The following is an 18,943-nucleotide window of genomic DNA, read 5'->3' as shown; positions in this document are numbered from 1 at the left end:
GGTGAGGAGTCTATGTATTAATACAAACACCGCCCCAGCGCTCTTTCTGGGACCTGCGAGGGCGGCTCACTGGTAGCACATTCGCTGCCGTCTGTCTTGGCAACTTGGAGCCTCCTGGTTTGGAGGATCCTGGAGGGCTGACCTTCCACGAGGGGTGGGGCAGAGGTTCTGCTGTGTTGGGCCGTGAGACCATCACCTGCATGGTTGGGCCTCCCGAAGCCACCAAACTATCAGAAGCCCAAGGGGACCTTCTCCCGGCTGAAGTGATGGAGCCGGAGTACTGAGGGCAAGTTGGGTGATCATTGTCCAGTGGTGTGAGGAAGGGCTCAGCGTGGAACGTTCCAAAAACAAGGAGACAAAAGAAGGTAGAACTGTGGAAGAATCAGTTCCTGGACTCCTGAAGAAAGATTTTCATCCTGCGTGAGGTAAAGACCCCTGATCAGCTGATGTTTAGGCTGAGGGCAAGGGAAAGAAGAAATAGGCCGAAAAAAGCAATGAAGCCAACACACATACACACACACACACACACACACAACAAAAAACCCCAAACACACACACACACACAAAACAAAAACCCCCAAACAGAAGAATCTCATTTATGAAATCAATGTCTCTTGTTATTTCCGTAATAGGTGTTTTCAGCAATAAGGTGATTAAAGGACACTTCGTTGCAGACTTCTTTTAAAGACATGAAGAGTTTGTATGTTAATTATCATGCTGTCCTCAGTTTGAATTAGGTCATTAACGTTACTATTTCAGAAATAAATCTCTAGAAAACTTTTCTCTTTTAGATAAAGAACCTTAGCCTTAAAAAAAAAAAAAAAGAAATAGGTGGTAAAATAAAGACAGAAGCCACAGATACCAGCTGTGATGACTCTGGGGCCACTTCCAGGGTGAGGACTGTTGAACTTTTGCGTATTTTCTGTTATACATGTGGGTGTTGGCACATGCTCACTATTTACTTCTGTTTTCTTCTTCCAAGTATAATTTTACATACAAACCCTTAAAGTTTAATTTTGTAAGTTTTAAAATTAAGTAATAATTTTAGTAAGTTTAGCTTAATTTAGTCTTTAAAAAGTAAGTCACTCAGTCGTGTCCGACTCTTTGTGACCCCATGGACTGTAGTCTACCAGTCTCCTCCATCTGTGGGATTCTCCAGGCAAGAGTACTGGAGTGGGTTGCCATTTCCTTCTAGTCTTTAGGTTACAGAAAATTCAGCAAGACTGCGTTTGAGGAGTAATGTATAGAGCAGAATGGGTACAGTGACTGTTGCGGTGTTTTCCCTTCGTGGAGTTGTTTTACAAAAATTGAAATGTGAGCAGAAGGATGCATTTGGAAGCCAAGTAGCCAAAGAACGGACTATGCTGGTGATCAGTTTATTGGTATCAGCTCCAAATACATGCATCATTGCTCTGTTGTGTGATCCTGGCGCTGGACTCTGTAGACGCATCTCCTTTGCTAGCTGGCACGGTGTGAAACTCTGTCTGTAGATGATGCTGAGGGACACTGCATGGGGAAGGAGCTTCTCTAACACACTAAAGTGCTTTTCTGTCTTCTTGTTCCTGCAGCGTGTGGCTGACTTGTTAGACATCTAGTGGTCCCTAGACCCTAGCAAGGTTCAGTGACACGCAGCACATTCCCTGGGCATCCCAGCTGGTTTCCAGGAGAACCTCCCAGGTGCCCCAGCAAGTAATTTCCTGGCCATTTCCACAGGCACCACTCTGGTAGCCTCCCAGTGATTTTCATCAGTTTCCCAGCTGAATCTTGTTCTTTGGCTACAAGATATAAAACACATCTGTATTTCGTTCAGTTCAGTTCAGTCGCTCAGTCGTGACCGACTCTTTGCGACCCCATGAATAATAGCACGCCAGGCCTCCCTGTCCATCACCAACTGCCGGAGTTCACTCAAACTCATGTCCATCGAGTCAGTGATGCCATCCAGCCATCTCATTCTCTGTTGTCCCCTTCTCCTCATGCCCCCAGTCCCTCCCAGCATGAGTCTTTTCCAGTGAGTCAACTTGTCGCATGAGGTGGCCAAAGTATTGGAGTTTCAGCTTCAGCATCAGTCCTTCCAATGAACACCCAGGATTGATCTCCTCTAGAATGGACTGGTTGGATCTCCTTGCAGTCCACGGGACTCTCAAGAGTCTTGTCCAGCACCACAGTTCAAAAGTATCAATTCTGCGGTGATCAGCTTTCTTCACAGTCCAACTCTCACATCCATACATGACCACTGGAAAAACCAAACCCTTGACTAGATGGACGTTTGTTGGCAAAGTAATGTCTCTACTTTTTAATATACTATCTAGGTTGGTCATAACTTTCCTTCCAAGGAGTGCGTCTTTTAATTTCATGACTGCAGTCAGCATCCACAGTCTGTATTTGGTAGGAAGATAGAAAACTGTGTTCATAAAACACATGATCATCTATGTAGAAAACAATAAGGAAGCTACAAAAATAATTTACTAGAACTCATGGAGAAGGAAATGGCAGCCCACTCCAGTGTTCTTGCCTGGAGAATCCCAGGGATGGGGGAGCCTGGTGGGCTTCCGTCTGTGGGGTCACACAGAGTCGGACACGACTGAAGTGACTTAGCAGCAGCAGCAGAACTCATAAAGTAAGGTTAATGAGGTTGCAGAATACAAGATCAATATACAAATTATAATTTTGTTCCCATATGCCACAAAGGAGAATGCAATGGCAACCCACTCCGGTGTTCTTGTCTGGGAATTGCCAGGGACAGAGGTGCCTGGTGGGTGCAGAGGCAGATATGACTTAGCAACTAAACAACAGTAACAAATGCTGCAACAAGCAATTAGAAATTGGAGTTTAAAAATAATTTTGAAAACATGAAATGTAAAACGGGGATGCATTTGACCAACAAATGTGCAAAGAGACATTCCTCTTTCTTTGGACCTGCTGATGCCTGTACTTCTTAGGGGTGTGCCAAGATGGTAAACCTGTAACCATTTCTGTTTATGCCATAGCTTTGGAAGATGTTGCATATCCCCACTGGTTAAAGGTAAAGCTTACTTACAGATTATAAAAATGATAGATACTGTAAGCCCAGAGTTCTCCCTTGAAAATCCACTAGATGTGCAGCATCAATATGGACATCACCTTCATGGGATGTGGAGGCAAGAGAAACAGACACAAACATGCCAGTGTTTATGCTGCTTCTCGTGTTGTGAGTAATAAAGTCTTTTGTTTCTGACGCAGGCGTCTCATGTCTCCTGCTGGCATCTGTGAAACTGTAGTAAGCTAACTTAAGTTTTAAATGGGATAAGATTAAATTAAAGGCTTAACAAAAACCTGTACACTGAAACGACAAAACAATGCTGAGAGATATGAAAAAGTACATAACTAAATGGAGAGATGTATACCGTGATCATGAACTGGAAGACTGAATATTATTAAGATAAGCATTCTCATTTATAGTATGCTGCGTTGGGATACAGCGGTTCGTCATTTGAGTATCTACAGATGAAAAGAATATCCCAAGAGTTGGTGGGATATGGAACAATAATGGGAATGTGTGATGCCACAACCAATTTGGAAAAGAGATTGAAAATACCTTAAAAAGTTAAATATACACCTACCATATGACCCAGCATATGAGATATTTACCCAAGAGATAAAGGAGCATATAGTCAAACAAGATTTTGTACACAACTATTGAAACAAGCTTTATTTGCAATAGCTCTAGACTGAACACAATCCAAATATTTGTCAAGTGAATTAGTGAACAATTTGTGGTATTACTACTTAGCAATAAAAATGAACTATGAATTCTTGCTACATCATGGATGAATCTCAAAATAGTTATGCTGTCTGAGGAAGCTAAATGAAGAGGATATGCTGTATAATTCCATTCATATAAAGATTTTAGAGAACTCTGGTTTCAGTTCCAGTGTATAAAGAGCTTGGCAGTTGCAGCTCCCACACTTAAAAATAAGAAGAAAAAAAAAAGATGACAAAGTGTAAACCAGTAACTTTTTAAGTCCAGAGTCGTGTGTGCTCAGTCATGTCTCTTTGCGACCCCATGGACTGTGGCCCTGCAGGCTCCTCTGACCATGGGATTCTCCAGGTAGGAATACTGGAGTGGATTGCCATGCCCTCCTCCAGGGATTGAATCTGGGTCTCCTGCATTGCAGGCCAATCCTTTACTGTGTGAGCCACCAGGCACCTGGGAAAAGGATAATTAGACTGCTCCAGCACCTTGCCTGTCTTTTGGTCTCACGTAATGGGAAGTAGGGAGAAAGCTAAGAAATGCTTCTGGAAGTCACCATCCAAGGACTCAAGCTCATTAAACACAGAGATTTAATCATAAGGTTATGAAAGTCCCCCCACCTTATGAAAATATAAACAGGGCTTTGCTATAGTAACAGTAAACTACAGCTGAGAAAGATGTAAGCCAGAGACCCTATTAAAACAAGTTTCTAGGGAAGTTCAAAGGCAACAGGGAAGGGAAGAAAAAGAGAACAAGAGGAAACTGAAGTCTCTGGCACCTACAGTTAGGAAAATATTAAACACGTAGCTCCAACGTATATTCACATAAAGCCTTATGCTGAAAGCCCAAGTATTTGAGTTTTTAGTACCTAATACATACGTTCAACTTTCAGGAAAACAATTGTAATTTTATTAGAAGGAAAATAGTTTTAAGAGACAAAGCAGGCATCAGAACCAGACTCTGATATGACAAAAATCTTGTAATTATCAAACAGGGAATTCAAAATAACTATGATTACTGTTAAGAACTCTCATGGAAAGTAGACAAGATGTAAGGACAGATGGGTAATATAAGCAGATACAAAATATCTGAGAATGAGTCAGAAGGAAATGATAGAAAGCAAGACCATTGTGATAGAAATTAAGATTGTTTTTGATGGGCTCATCAGTGGACTGGACTCAGCCAAGGAAAAAATCATGGAGATTGAAAATAAGTCAATAGAAGATTCCCATACTGCAAAGCAAAGACAAAAAAGAAAAAAAATAATCAGAATGTTGAAGAACTGTCAGTCAATTTCAGAACATATATACAAAATTGGAATACTAAGGCAGGAGGCAGATGGACCCCGCCCCCCAACCCAGGGTAAAACAACTTGAGATTCATTCTCTATTGACCGAAACTCTAAGACAAGAATAGCAGGGCAATTAAGGGAGGAGGCTGAACCCTGCACAGATGGCATATTTCTTGTTTCCAAAGTCAGGAAACCTTCCCGACCATACACGCACAGAAAAGGCTTCTTGGAGGCCAAAGGGGAGTCATGTCAAGGGATGTTCTACCCATAGGCCTTTTCAGTAGGATCCATCTTGGGTGAGAGACGTGTGTGCACACATGGAAGGATTCTAAGATATACCAAATATGGACTGTGGTGGTTCTTTAGTCGCTAATTCGTGTCCGACTCTTGGTGACCCCATGGACTGTAGCCTGCCGCGCTTCTCCGTCCATGGGCTTTTCTAGGCAAGAATACCGGAGTGGGTTGCCATTTCCTTCTCTAGAGGATCTTCCACACCCAGGGATCAAAGCTGGGTCTCCTACATTGTAGACAGATTCTTTCCAACTGAGCTACCAGGGAAGCACATATGGACTGTGAACCATGCAAATCAGAATGATTGGCCAAAGGAAACTGGAAGAAATGCCCCATAAAATCAATTCAAACTACCATGAGGGCATAGCTCAGGGACTGTCCCTCTGTCCACATGAATCGTTCTCAGTTTCCTCCTAATAAATACTCTACTTGCTTCACTAATTTCCATCTTTATGGAAATTATTTTCTGCAAAGCTGAAGCTCCAGAGACCTTGGCACCGACTGCTGGTCTAGTGACTAGAATCTGATGCTTTCACTGCCCCGACACAACCTCAATCTCTGGCTGGGAACCCAAGCCCCACTCCAAGCTATTGTAGGTCTAGGCCACCTGAGATCATATCCAGGAGAAGGGAGAGAGAACAATTATTTAAAGTAAAAATAGCCTCACACTTTCCAAAGTTAATGACAGGCAACTGTACACACAGGCACATGAAACCAGAACAGCAAGCAGGATAAATACCAAACCCCCCTCATAAGACATATCATATTCACAAATACAGAAAACCAAAGAACAGCATCAGCATTCCACTGGATCTAGAATTCAGCTGGATCAGCAGGATACCCGTTCATATCAAGATCACATTGACCGCAGTCTGGGCCATAAAATAGGCATTAACGGTCTCAAGAGAAACAATACAAAGTATACGCTATACCCCCAATGGAATTAAACTAAAACTCGATAACGGAAAGTAGCTGGAACACTCAGAAATATCTTGAGATGAACAGCACAGTTCTAAATAACACATGGTCAAGGGTGAAGTCTCAAGATAAAGAACATTTTCAACTAAATGAAAATGAAAATACAACTTGTCAAAATTGTCAGATGCAACAAACGTGTACTTAGAGGGAAATTTACAGCTTTGAATGCATGTGTCAGAAACAAGAAAGATCTAAATCAGTAATAAATGCTTGCACTGTAGGAAACTAGAGTTAGAGCAATTTTGTTTTCTTCGTTTAGAACCAGCTCTCTGATCTGTATCGCACTCCTTCTTCCTGAAGCCTTTAACATTTCTTATCTTCTGTGCTGGCAGTGAATTCCCCCTGTTTTTATACTGTGGCTCGTCTTGATTTTCCCTTCACTTTTAAAGGATGTAGAATATGAGATGAAATGGTTTTTTATTCATTCAGTCCTTGAAAGATGTCACTCTGTTGTCTTCATATTTGTATATTATCTGAAGTGTCTGCTCTGTTCCATCTGTGTCTTTTTCTTCTCTGGACTGTGCTCAGTCGCTCAGTCATGTCCGACTCTTTGCACCCCATAGACCAGCCTGCCGGTCTCCTCTGTCCAAGGGATTCTCCAGGTCAGAACACTGGAGTGCGTTGCCATGCCCTCCTCCAGGGGATCTTCCCAACCCAGGTTCAAACCCAGGTCTCCCTCATTGCAGGTGGATTCTTTACCAGCTGAGCCACCAGGGAAGCCCAAGAATACTGGAATGGGTAGCCTATCCCTTCTCCAGGGGAACTTCCTGATCCAGGAATTGAACTGGGGTCTCCTGGGTTGCAGTGGATCCTTTATCAGCTAAGCTAGCAGGGAAGCCTACTTTTTCTTCTCTGGCAGCCTCTTAAGATTTTATCTTTTTCTTTGATACTCAGCAGTTTGGGTATGATCGGCCTCAGTTCAGTTCAGTTCAGTTCAGTCGCTCAGTCGTGACCGACTCTCCGCGACCCCATGAATCACAGCACGCCAGGCCTCCCTGTCCATCACCAACTCCCAGAGTTCACTCAAACTCATGTCCACAGAGTCAGTGATGCCATCCAGCCATCTCATTCTCGGTCGTCCCCTTCTCCTCCCGCCCCCAACCTTTCCCTGCATCAGAGTCTTTTCCAGTGAGTCAACTCGTTGCATGCCTACTTGTATGTTTTTTCTTCTTAGTTTTAATCCTGCTTTATTTGCACGGAGTTTCTTTGATCTGTTCTTTGATGTGTCTCTAATTTAGGAAACACTTTCAGCCATTATTTCTTCAAATATTTCTTCTGCCCCATTTTCTGTCTTGTACTTCTGGGACTTCAGTGATACGATAACATGATCTAGTGCTATTGCCCATTAGACCTTGAATGAGTGTTCTGTTTATTTTTTTTCTCTCACTCTTTTTTTTTTGCGTTTTAGCTAGGATAATTTCTGCTGATCTGTCTTCAGGTTCACTGGTTGGTCCCTTGGCTGTCTTTAGCCTGCTGGTGAAATTGTCAGAGACATTCTCCACCTCTGTTCCTGTGTTTTGACGTCTAGAATTTTCATTTGATATTTTATTTACAGTTTACATCTCTCTGCTAAAGATGCCTATCTTATCTTACACATTGTCTATCTTTTCCAATATAATTTTTGACGTATTTATCAAAATTAATTTAATTCCATTGTGGTATAGTTTCAGCATCTATGTCATATCTGGGTTTAACTGTGATGACTGCTTTGTCTCTTCAGCCTGCATTTTTTTCTTTTTTTTCCAAAACAATATCGTTTAGTGACTAAGTCGTGTCTGGACTGTAGCCCACCAGGCTCCTTCTGTCCATGGGATTTATTATTAAGATATAATTTGCATGCTACCAAATTGGTAGTTTTGATGGACATTTGGGTTGTTTCCAGTTTTTGGATATTATGACTCATTCTGCTATGGACATTTGTATACAGGTTTTTGTATAAATACATGTTTTCTTTTCGAAGTGGGGCTTCTGGATCATTTGGTAACTCTATGTTTAAACATGAGAGGAACTGTCGAACTATTTTCTAGAGGGCCGGCACCATTTTATATTCCTACTGGCAGTATATGCTGCTGCCGCTGCTGAGTCGCTTCAGTTGTGTCCGACTCTGTGCGACCCCGTAGACGAAAGCCTGCCGGGCTCCCCCATCCCTGGGAGTATATGAGGGCTCTAATTTTCCCACATCCTCTTCCACACTTATTTTCCAATGATGGTGAATTTACATTTCCTTGATGGGAAGAGTGTAGGATTTTGTGTAGCATTTTGTGGTCATCTTTTCATGTGCTTATGGGTTGTTTGCATATCTTCTCTGAAGAAATGTCTGTTCAGACACTTTGCCCATTTCTAAACTGGTTGTTTATCTTTTTATTATTGAGTTATTAGAGTTCTTTGTATATTTTAGATACAAGTCCTTTATCAGATATATAATTTGCAAATATTTCTCCCGCCCTGCAGGTTATCTTTTCACTTACTTGGTAGTTTCCACTAATGAACAAAAGTTCATTTCATTATTGTCCAGTTCATCTAATTTTTGTATTGCTTGTGCTTTTCCTGGGTTATATAAGAAATCATTACCTAATTCATGGTCATGAATATTTATACCCACGTTTACTTCTAAGAGTTGCATGGTGTTAGTTCTTACATTTAGGCCAGTAGTCTGTTGTGAATTATTATTTTTTGTATATTTTGTGAAATAACGAGAGAGTGGGTCACGGCTAAAATGTCAAGGACGCTTGGTGTTCTTATAAAAATCTAAGGAGTCTTTTTTTTTGACTAATGTTCTATTTGCCTTTAGGACAATTTCCTTAGACTTTAAATGTTCAGATGTTTGAAATAGATTTCATGAGTTACACTCCTTTCACTGGGGAATGGATCTGTGAAGCTGCCCAAGCTACCATTCTGGAAATAGAGCTCAAGCTGGTTTTTCTCGCTTTTTACATGTCCTGTGATATTTTGTTGAAAGTTTATATGCTGTATAGTACAACAGGTAGTGAAGTTATGCTGTTAATACTACACACACACACACAGTTTTCCTTCGGCTAGTCATTCAGTGTGAGGGTGTGTGTTAATTGGGTCCAGAGTAGTGTGAGGGTGGTTTGTTGTTGCCATGGTTACCCCACTGCACCCTAGGACCGATGTTTCTCTAGCTCAGTGCTTCTCACCTGAGGGTGACTTTGCCTCCTATGGATATTTGGCGCTGCCTGGGGCATGTTGGCATTCGGGGTGTGCTGCCGACATCTAGTGAGTAGAGCCTACAGGTGCTGAATATCCTGCGACTCACAGGGCAGCACCCCGGCTTCCACAACAGCATTATCCGGTGCCTGATGTCCGTGGCGCCGAAGGTGGGCAGCACTGCCTTAGTGCTGCCTTATGTTTAGGGTGGCGGCCAGTTTGCCTCACCTCTTACTTGCAGGAAAGGTGGCAGAATGCTCTTTCCAGCTTTCTAAATTTCAAGATGGAAATGGAAGTCTTACTGATCTTGTCACATTGTGTTATTTATTTGTCAACTGATACTGAGCTGAGATATGCCCAGCGCATCTCACTCCTGATCTTGTTTCCCTGTTCTGAGGTGACACATTAGGGCCCCTTCCTTATGACCTCGTTTAACCTTAATTACCTCTTCCACAAGTCCTGAGTCCATGGAGGTTAATGGATCAATAAGCCCAAGGCTCCTCGAATAGTGCCCAGGACAAAGTGAGTGCTCTGTGTGTGCCCAAGGGGTTACTGTTTTGTTGCTGTTGTTGTTGTTATTTAGCTTTTGTGCTATCTGAGTATCCTGGTAGGTTCTAACTTTATCCCTTTTGCATGCGTGCCAGTTGCTCAGTTATGTCTAACTCAGTCCATGGCGACCCCATGGACTGTAGCCCGCCAGGCTCCTCTGTCCATGGGATTCTCCAGGCAAGAATACTGGAGTGGGTTGTTGTTTCCTCTTCCAGGGGGTCTTCCTGACCCAAGGATCGAACCTGTGTCTCCTGCGTTGATAGGCAGATAGATACTTTTACCACTGGGCCACATGGGAAGCCAGCTTTACCCCTTAGCACATGTGTAGTCACATTAAACAGGACTTAAACAGGGACTGGCTGAGCAGGACACGAAGAGAAGGCTGAAGTACCCGCAGCAGTTCTGACTGTGTTCACATCAATGCAACGCCAGCTGTTTCCCCAACAGAGACCTGGGGACACTCAGGTAACAGGGATGTGTCTCCCTGCCCTCCACTCTCTCCTGAACTGGATTCTCTTTCCTCTGCGGGTCGGTTTGAATTGGCTCACAGACCCTGGACTCATCTGAGCCTTCTATAAGTGTCTTCTTGGAAAAGTCTTTGGAATGGGAATTTACAAAGTCCATCTTCATCTTGATAGGTAAAGAATGACCCAGTGACAAAGGTTTTTAAGGGGAAGGCAACATACCCCAGCGGCAAGGATAAATACAAATGTCTTTCTCTAAGTTAAGACTCACATCGTGTATGCAAGATTCATGCAAAGCACTTTCACAGCCTAGGGACCAGAGAGCGGAATCTTCTCATTCACAGGGCTTCTGGTATAGGGAGTATAATGTATTCCTTCAGAAAGAAATACAAGAAAAAAAGGGATGAGTAAGTTAAAATCAAAATTGCCATCATTAAATCTGTATTTGTTTATATAATACATGCATTTCTATAAGTCACATTTTTTTCATTTCTGCTTTCATATATCAAAAAATTTCCCCTTTGGTCCCCAGTTTTGTTTCTGAAGTGGTGTGTGTGTGTTGATTTTAATCAAAAGCGGATTAAAAAAAATAAGTTCCGAGTTTTTTTCCCCTTTCAAGAGTTAATGTGCTTCAGCACACTAATGGAGTTCTTTGGGGAACTGAACTTGGAGCTGGGCATCAGACCCTTTTTCAAAGTGGAAGATAAGTTGTATAATATAACTCCCTTTGTGTGAGTTCCTTGTGTAAGTAGCTCTCAATTCAGTGGCATGTAAGCTGCCCGCATGAATGAGTGAGCCTGTGTATGGATCCTGATGCACTTACATTCAATGTAAGCTATGTATCAGAGCCTTAGTACTTGGATGGCACCAGCTTAGTTAAGGCTGGTCGGCATCAAACTCTAAAAACAGCAAAACCTTGCCCTGCAGTATTTGTGGGATAAAAATCCCAATGGACCTTAGTGCACTGTGGACTGCAGACTTCACCAGCGGCCAGCAGATGGCACTGTTCAACCCAATTTAATTCAACTCAATCGGATGGATATTTGGTCAGCCAAGTTTTTACTGGCAAAGTGAAAGTCGCTCAGTCCTGTCCGACTCTTTGCCATCCCATAGACTATACAGTTCATGGAATTCTCCAGGCCAGAATACTGGAGTGGGTAGCCATTCCTTTCTCCAGGGGATCTTCCCAACCCAGGGATTGAACCCAAGTATCCCGCATTGCAGTCGGAGTCTTTACCAGCTGAGCTACCAGGGAAGCCCAAGAATACTGGAGTGGGTAGCGTATCCCTTCTCCAGCCGATCTTCCCGACCCAGGAATCGAACCGGGGTCTGCTGCATTGCAGACAGATTCTTTACCAACTGAGTTACCTACCAAGAACCTACAGAAAGCCTTGTGCTAGGGTTAGGGATGTAGCAGTAAACAAAGACAGAACCTCTATCATCCCCCCGAGTTTATTTGTTGTTCCTATACTATGTGCAGGATGAGAAGGCCTGTAAAAATAATCTTGTAAAATTACAGACTGTGGTCCTATTGTCATATTGTTGCATGGGGAGGGAGCAGGGAGGATGACATACAAGACTCAAGAACCGCGACACAAAACAGAGACTTAAAAAGGTCATTAGAGTCACAGAGACCTGTGGTGATGGTTCATGGGCAGTAAAATTCTGTTTCAATAGTGATCAAAGGGGAACGATTGATTTTAGGGTCATCACTCAGCCTATTGTCTATGTCTAGGACTGGGGACCACAAACCTTTATGCATAACCTTTAGGGCCAGGTGTGTTTAGGACTCAGAATTTGGGGGATTTTGAAAAAGTAGCAATATGTGTGTACTGTATATTCCCTAACACCCGCCCACCCCCATGGAACCTGGTGAACACTGTAACCAAACGTGTCTGTGCTTGTGCAGTCAAATGTATAAGAATTCATACTGTAGTTTATTTGCATCCTCGTGCCAGTCAGGTTTGGTTTGCTGAAAGCTTTTGGTTTTCAGAAATTTTGAATGTTGGAATGGCAGATAAGGATTGTGGATCTATAACATAGTATTCCAAGACAAAAAAGAATTTACTCTCAAATCTCCACAGAACCACTTTGGTTTCTGAAAGTTTGATTTCTTTATTTATTTACTCATTTGTTCAGCACGCTTGCATGTCGAGCATTGTCATTCCTGTATTTTTTCAGAATAAAGTGAACCAGAATTAATTTTTTTTTTGTAGAATGTTTAGAAAGCTTCAGTAGATATGTTGAAATAATTAAGACTATTGCAATATCAAGATTGGAAATTATGATCTTAGAAAAAATGTTTTGTTCCTTCAGTTCAGTTCAGTTCAGTCGCTCAGTCGTGTCCGACTCTCCGCGACCCCATGAATCACAGCACGCCAGGCCTCCCTGTCCATCACCAACTCCCGGAGTTCACTCAAACTCATGTCCATCGAGTCGGTGATGCCATCCAGCCATCTCATTCTCCGTCGTCCCCTTCTCCTCCCGCCCCCAACCTTTCCCAGCATCAGAGTCTTTTCCAGTGAGTCAACTCGTCGCATGAGGTGGCCAAAGTATTGCAGTTTCAGCTTTAGCATCAGTCCCTCCAATGAACATCCAGGATTGATCTCCTCTAGAATGGACTGGTTGGATCTCCTTGCAGTATAAGGGACTCTCAAGAGTCTTCTCCAACACCACAGTTCAAAAGCATCGATTCTTCGGCGATCAGCCTTCTTCACAGTCCAACTCTCACATCCATACATGACCACGGGAAAAACCATTGCCTTGACTAGACGGACCTTGGTTGGCAAAGTAATGTCTCTGCTTTTTAATATACTATCAAGGTTGGTCATAACTTTCCTTCCAAGGAGCAAGCGTCTTTTAATTTCACGGCTGCAATCAGCATCTGCAGTGATTTTGGAGCCCAAAAAAACGAAGTCTGACACTGTTTCCACTGTTTTTCCATCTATTTCCCATGAAGTGACGGGACCAGATGCCATGATCTTTGTTTTCTGAATGTTGAGCTTCAAGCCAACCTTTTCACTCTCCTCTTTCACTTTCATCAAGAGGCTTTTGAGTTCCTCTTCACTTTCTGCCATAAGGGTAGTGTCATCTGCATATCTGAGGTTATTGATATTTCTCCCGGCAATCTTGATTCCAGCTTGTGCTTCTTCCAGCCCAGCGTTCCTCATGATGTACTCTGCATATAAGTTAAATAAGCAAGGTGACAAACTAAACATGACTTGGGATTTCTGCTAAGTTGTAGTGTGTTTGCTAGTTAAAAAATAACCACAGTTAAGTAAATAAAAAGACATTGAATCAAAATAGGCAAAGTCTTCCATTGTTTATGGTCATCTATCCTTTGGTTGTCAAGTTTTATTTTAATTTGTAGAAAACAAGGGAGGAATTTACCGCACTACCTTGGAAAGCTCATCATATTTGTATCCTCAAGATTTAAAATGTGGATTAAAAAACCATTTTAGATTGAGAAATTAATTTAAAAATAGTTTTCGCCATAATTTCTCTCAGAGACAGGAGACTCTCAGTGGGTATTATTTCCAGGAAGTCAGGAGGATCCCATGCAGAGCTCCCCTTGCTTACCTCTGGCCTTCTGTATGCCTCCAGGAAGGTCTTTAACTCCCACCCAGAAGACCTTTAGGTGCTGAGATTCCTGCCCAGGAAATGGATTATTTTGTATTCTACCAACTGAAGGCTTGTTTGTACTCAAGGCATCTGATATGCTTAGGATGGTGACTGCCACAGAGCAGATGCTCATTAATGTCAGTTACTATCATTCACCTCTGTTTACGTCTCTGACAGTCAAGGTCTCCCAAGGGATTAAACCTGAGACACCATGCTTGTGCCTTTGCAGGCTCGCTGTGATCACCGTATCAAGGTGAAACTGGTTCGGTATTCACCAAGGCGCGGGCACACACAGTAGTGATGGTGCATCCTACTATGGGATTACCGTGAGTTGAGGTCAGTGTCATGAAATTAAAAGACGCTTGCTCCTTGAAAGGAAAGTTATGACCAACCTGGATAGTATATTAAAAAGCAGAGACATTACTTTGCCAACCAAGGTCCGTCTAGTCAAGGCAATGGTTTTTCCCGTGGTCATGTATGGATGTGAGAGTTGGACTGTGAAGAAGGCTGATCGCCGAAGAATCGATGCTTTTGAACTGTGGTGTTGGAGAAGACTCTTGAGAGTCCCTTATACTGCAAGGAGATCCAACCAGTCCATTCTAAAGGAGATCAATCCTGCATGTTCATTGGAGGGACTGATGCTAAAGCTGAAACTACAATACTTTGGCCACCTCATGCGACGAGTTGACTCACTGGAAAAGACTCTGATGCTGGGAAAGGTTGGGGGCGGGAGGAGAAGGGGACGACGGAGAATGAGATGGCTGGATGGCATCACCGACTCTGTGGACATGAGTTTGAGTGAACTCCGGGAGTTGGTGATGGACAGGGAGGCCTGGCGTGCTGTGATTCATGGGGTCTCGGAGAGTCGGACATGACTGAGCGACTGAACTGAACTGAACTGAGGTCAGTGTCTGACTCCCCACGTCTCTGGGTCTTTCACTAGAAAAGAGATGAAAAGGGAGAATATCCAGTGTCTGAATTTGTGAAGACATCGCGGGAACACAGCAGCTGTTTAACAATTACGCAGGAGCTTAGACAACATTTTAAGCTGCTGAGAGACCTCAAGGAAGAGATAACTGAATGATCGTTGGGACTATTTTAGGAATGATGGTAAATTAGGTGTTCCAAACGAAAGGCAAATAGTCTAATTTTCTAAAAAGGAAACTTTTTGATCCCTGGACGGTAAATTCTATTTTATTTCTAAAGAAGAATCGACGGTGGATTTTTTAAAAGATGGTTTGTGATTATCTGCAGAGGAAGCACAGACCCTGCTAAAGTCCTTCTCTACAGGTTTCACAAAGAACAGGCAAGGTGAGCGCTATTTCTTCCTGATGAATCACCAGTTAAATAGCTCAGGCTGTATACTTACATCACAGCCAAGAGTCATAATACGAGTAGAAGTTTATTTTATTTTAGTGCTCCATGCATGTCAAGCACTGTGATAAACACTGAGAATAATGATAACCGAGTGAAAGGAGTTAAGTTTTATGAAATCAGAACTAGTCTCTAGTATTTTTCTCAATAGTTGCCCGTGAATGAATGGTTGAAAACAATTACATTGGCTAATGAGTAGCTGCTTTGATATACATACACATGTGTGTGTGTGCGTGTATACATTTTTATAATGATGCTTATTCACTTTTGGATAAACCAAAAATGGTGAAAAATATATTAGTTGATGAACCTCTTCCAGAAAGGTGATATTTTGTGTGTGACGGAGATCAAGATTCAGATGAATTGTAGCAATAACAAAATCCTACACTCTTTTCTACTTATTTAAAAAATCTAGTTGTTTGTATGTATGTGTGTGTTTGTGAATGCATATGCTAAAGATTTGGTATTGATGCATAGGTTTTTTTATCCTAAGCCATTATGATATAAATAAAATAAATTAAACTTTTCCTATAAAGATTCCTCTTTGTCTCCAAATAACAACATTGTCACCTACAATAAAACTGCGTGACCACAACTACTGTTATTTTGGGAGGGGGTTTGGGGTGACCAGAAGCTTATTACTACAGCCTCTATGTACCTCATTCCAATGAATCATTTTTCCCCACTAGCTCATGAACCCCACATTGTCAGGGCCTGCGTATCTAATAAAATGCCTGGACAGTTGCAAGCTCCCAATAAGCACTTCTTGAAGATGCATTCTTCCCACCCATCCCCCAAGAAAAACTCCTTAATTTGATCTTATATTGCATTAACTGTAGAACAGTATCTTTAATACTTTCCTACTGCTGCCGTAAAAATGTAACAATACAAAGTTAGTGGCTTAAAACAATACGAATTACTTTTCTGCAGTTGCAGAGGTCAGAAATCCCCAAAGTCAAAGTGTCGGTAGGCAGCATTCCTTCCTGAAGGCTCTTGGGGAGAATCTGTTTTTTTTTTTCCTTCCATGCTCTACAAGCTGCCCACATTCCTTGGCTTGTAGCCTCTCTCCCGCGTCTTTAAACTGGAAAGTCTCTGACTCTTTCTGGAGTCACATTTCTTTCTCTGACTACTGTCAGGAAGGGTTCTCTACTTTTCTTTTAAGGGTTCATGTGTGTAGATTGGGCCAACCTGTATAATCTAGGTCATTGCTATTTAAGGTAACGTATTCATAGATTATGTGGTTATGTTTAGGATTAGGGTGTGGACATCTTTGGGAACCCATTATTCTGCCTGTTGGGGGCTTCCCACGTGGCTGAGTGGTAAAGAACCCACCTGCCAATGTAGGAGACACAGGAGACGCAGGTTTGATCGCTGGGCCAGGAGATGACTAGGGGAGGAAATGACTACCCGTTCCACTATTCATGCCTGAAAAATTCCATGGACAAAGGAGCCCGGTGGGCTACAGTCTGTGGGATCGCGAAGAGTCAGACACAATTGAGTGACTGAACGTGCACACAAACAGACACTCGCGGACACACACTCACACAATTTCATTTCTAAGGATCCATCCATGTCAAACAAAAGTGGTGAAGGAAGCTGACAGAGGTCAGATGCCTCTTCAGAAGATGCAGAGACCCATGTTGCAACTGAATACAAAAGAGTAATCATTAGGGACAGTGAAGGTTTTCAAATATTACACAAATACTTAAAAAATTCTCTCTGGCATATTTAGACATGGAGTGAAAACAGAGATCTTCACGACCAAGATAGTCATGATAACGTGATCACTGACCTAGAGCCAGACATCTTGGAATGTGAAGTCAAGTGGGCCTTAGAAAGCATCACTACGAACAAAGCTAATGGAGGTGATGGAATTCCAGTTGAGCTATTTCAAATCTTGAAAGATGATGCTGTGAAAGTGCTGCACTCAATATGCCAGAAAATTTGGAAAACTCAGCAGTGGCCACAGGACTGGAAAAGGTCAGTCTTCATTCCAATCCCAAAGAAAGGCAATGCTAAAGAATGCTCAAACTAACGCACAATTGCACTCATCTCACACGCTAGTAAAGTCATGCTCAAAATTCTCCAAGCCAGGCTTCAGCAATATGTGAACCGTGAACTCCCAGATGTTCAAGCTGCTGCTGCTGCTGCTAAGTCACTTCAGTCGTATCTGACTCTGTGTGACCCCATAGATGGAAGCCCACCAGGCTCCCCCGTCCCTGGGATTCTCCAGGCAAGAACACTGGAGATCAAGTTGCCAACATCCGCTGGATCATGGAGAAAGCAAGAGAGTTCCAGAAAAACATCTATTTCTGCTTCATTGACTATGCCAAAGCCTTTGACTGTGTGGATCACAATAAACTGTGGAACATTCTGAAAGAGATGGGAATCCCAGACCACCTGACCTGCCTCTTGAGAAACCTGTATGCAGGTCAGGAAGCAACAGTTAGAACTGGACATGGAACAACAGACTGGTTCCAAATAGGAAAAGGAGTACGTCAAGGCTGTATATTGTCACCCTGCTTATTTAACTTATATGCAGAGTACATCATGAGGAAGAAGCACAAGCTGGAATCAAGATTGCCGGGAGAAATATCAATAACCTCAGATATGCAGATGACACCACCCTTATGGCAGAAAGTGAAGAGGAACTAAAAAGCCTCTTGATGAAAGTGAAAGAGGAGAGTGAAAATGTTGGCTTGAAGCTCAACATTCAGAAAACTAAGATCATGGCATCTGGTCCCATCACTTCATGGGAAATAGATGGAAAAACAGTGGAAACAGTGTCAGACTTTATTTTTTTGGGCTTCAAAATCACTGCAGATGCTGATTGCAGCCATGAAATTAAAAGATGCTTACTCCTTGGAAGGAAAGTTATGACCAACCTTGATAGTATATTAAAAAGCAGAGACATGACTTTGCCAACAAAGGTGCGTCTAGTCAAGGCTGTGGTTTTTCCCGTGGTCATGTATGGATGTGAGAGCTGGACTGTGAAGAAAGCTGATCGCCGAAGAATTGATGCTTTTGAACTGTGGTGTTGGAGAAGACTCTTGAGAGTCCCTTGGACTGCAAGGAGATCCAACCAGTCCATTCTAAAGGAGATCAATCCTGGGTGTTCATTGGAAGGACTGATGCTAAAGCTGAAACTGCAATACTTTGGCCACCTCATGCGATGAGTTGACTCACTGGAAAAGACTCTGATGCTAGGAAAGGTTGGGGGCGGGAGGAGAAGGGGACGACAGAGAATGAGATGGCTGGATGGCATCACCGACTCTGTGGACATGAGTTTGAGTGAATTCTGGGAGTTGGTGATGGACAGGGAGGCCTGGTGTGCTGTGATTCATGGGGTCTCGGAGAGTCGGACATGACTGAGTGACTGAACTGAACTGAACTGAACTGAAAACAGAGAAATGAGCTAGAGATGCTAGACATGAAGAGTGGGTGGATGAATTGCTGTTCGGTAACTTGTATGGGTGT

Source organism: Moschus berezovskii, chromosome 11 (genome assembly GCF_049115385.1).
Source record: "Moschus berezovskii isolate FMDL1 chromosome 11, NW_MosBer_1.0, whole genome shotgun sequence".
Taxonomy (NCBI): Eukaryota; Metazoa; Chordata; class Mammalia; order Artiodactyla; family Moschidae; genus Moschus; species Moschus berezovskii.
This window is presented reverse-complemented; position numbering follows the sequence as displayed.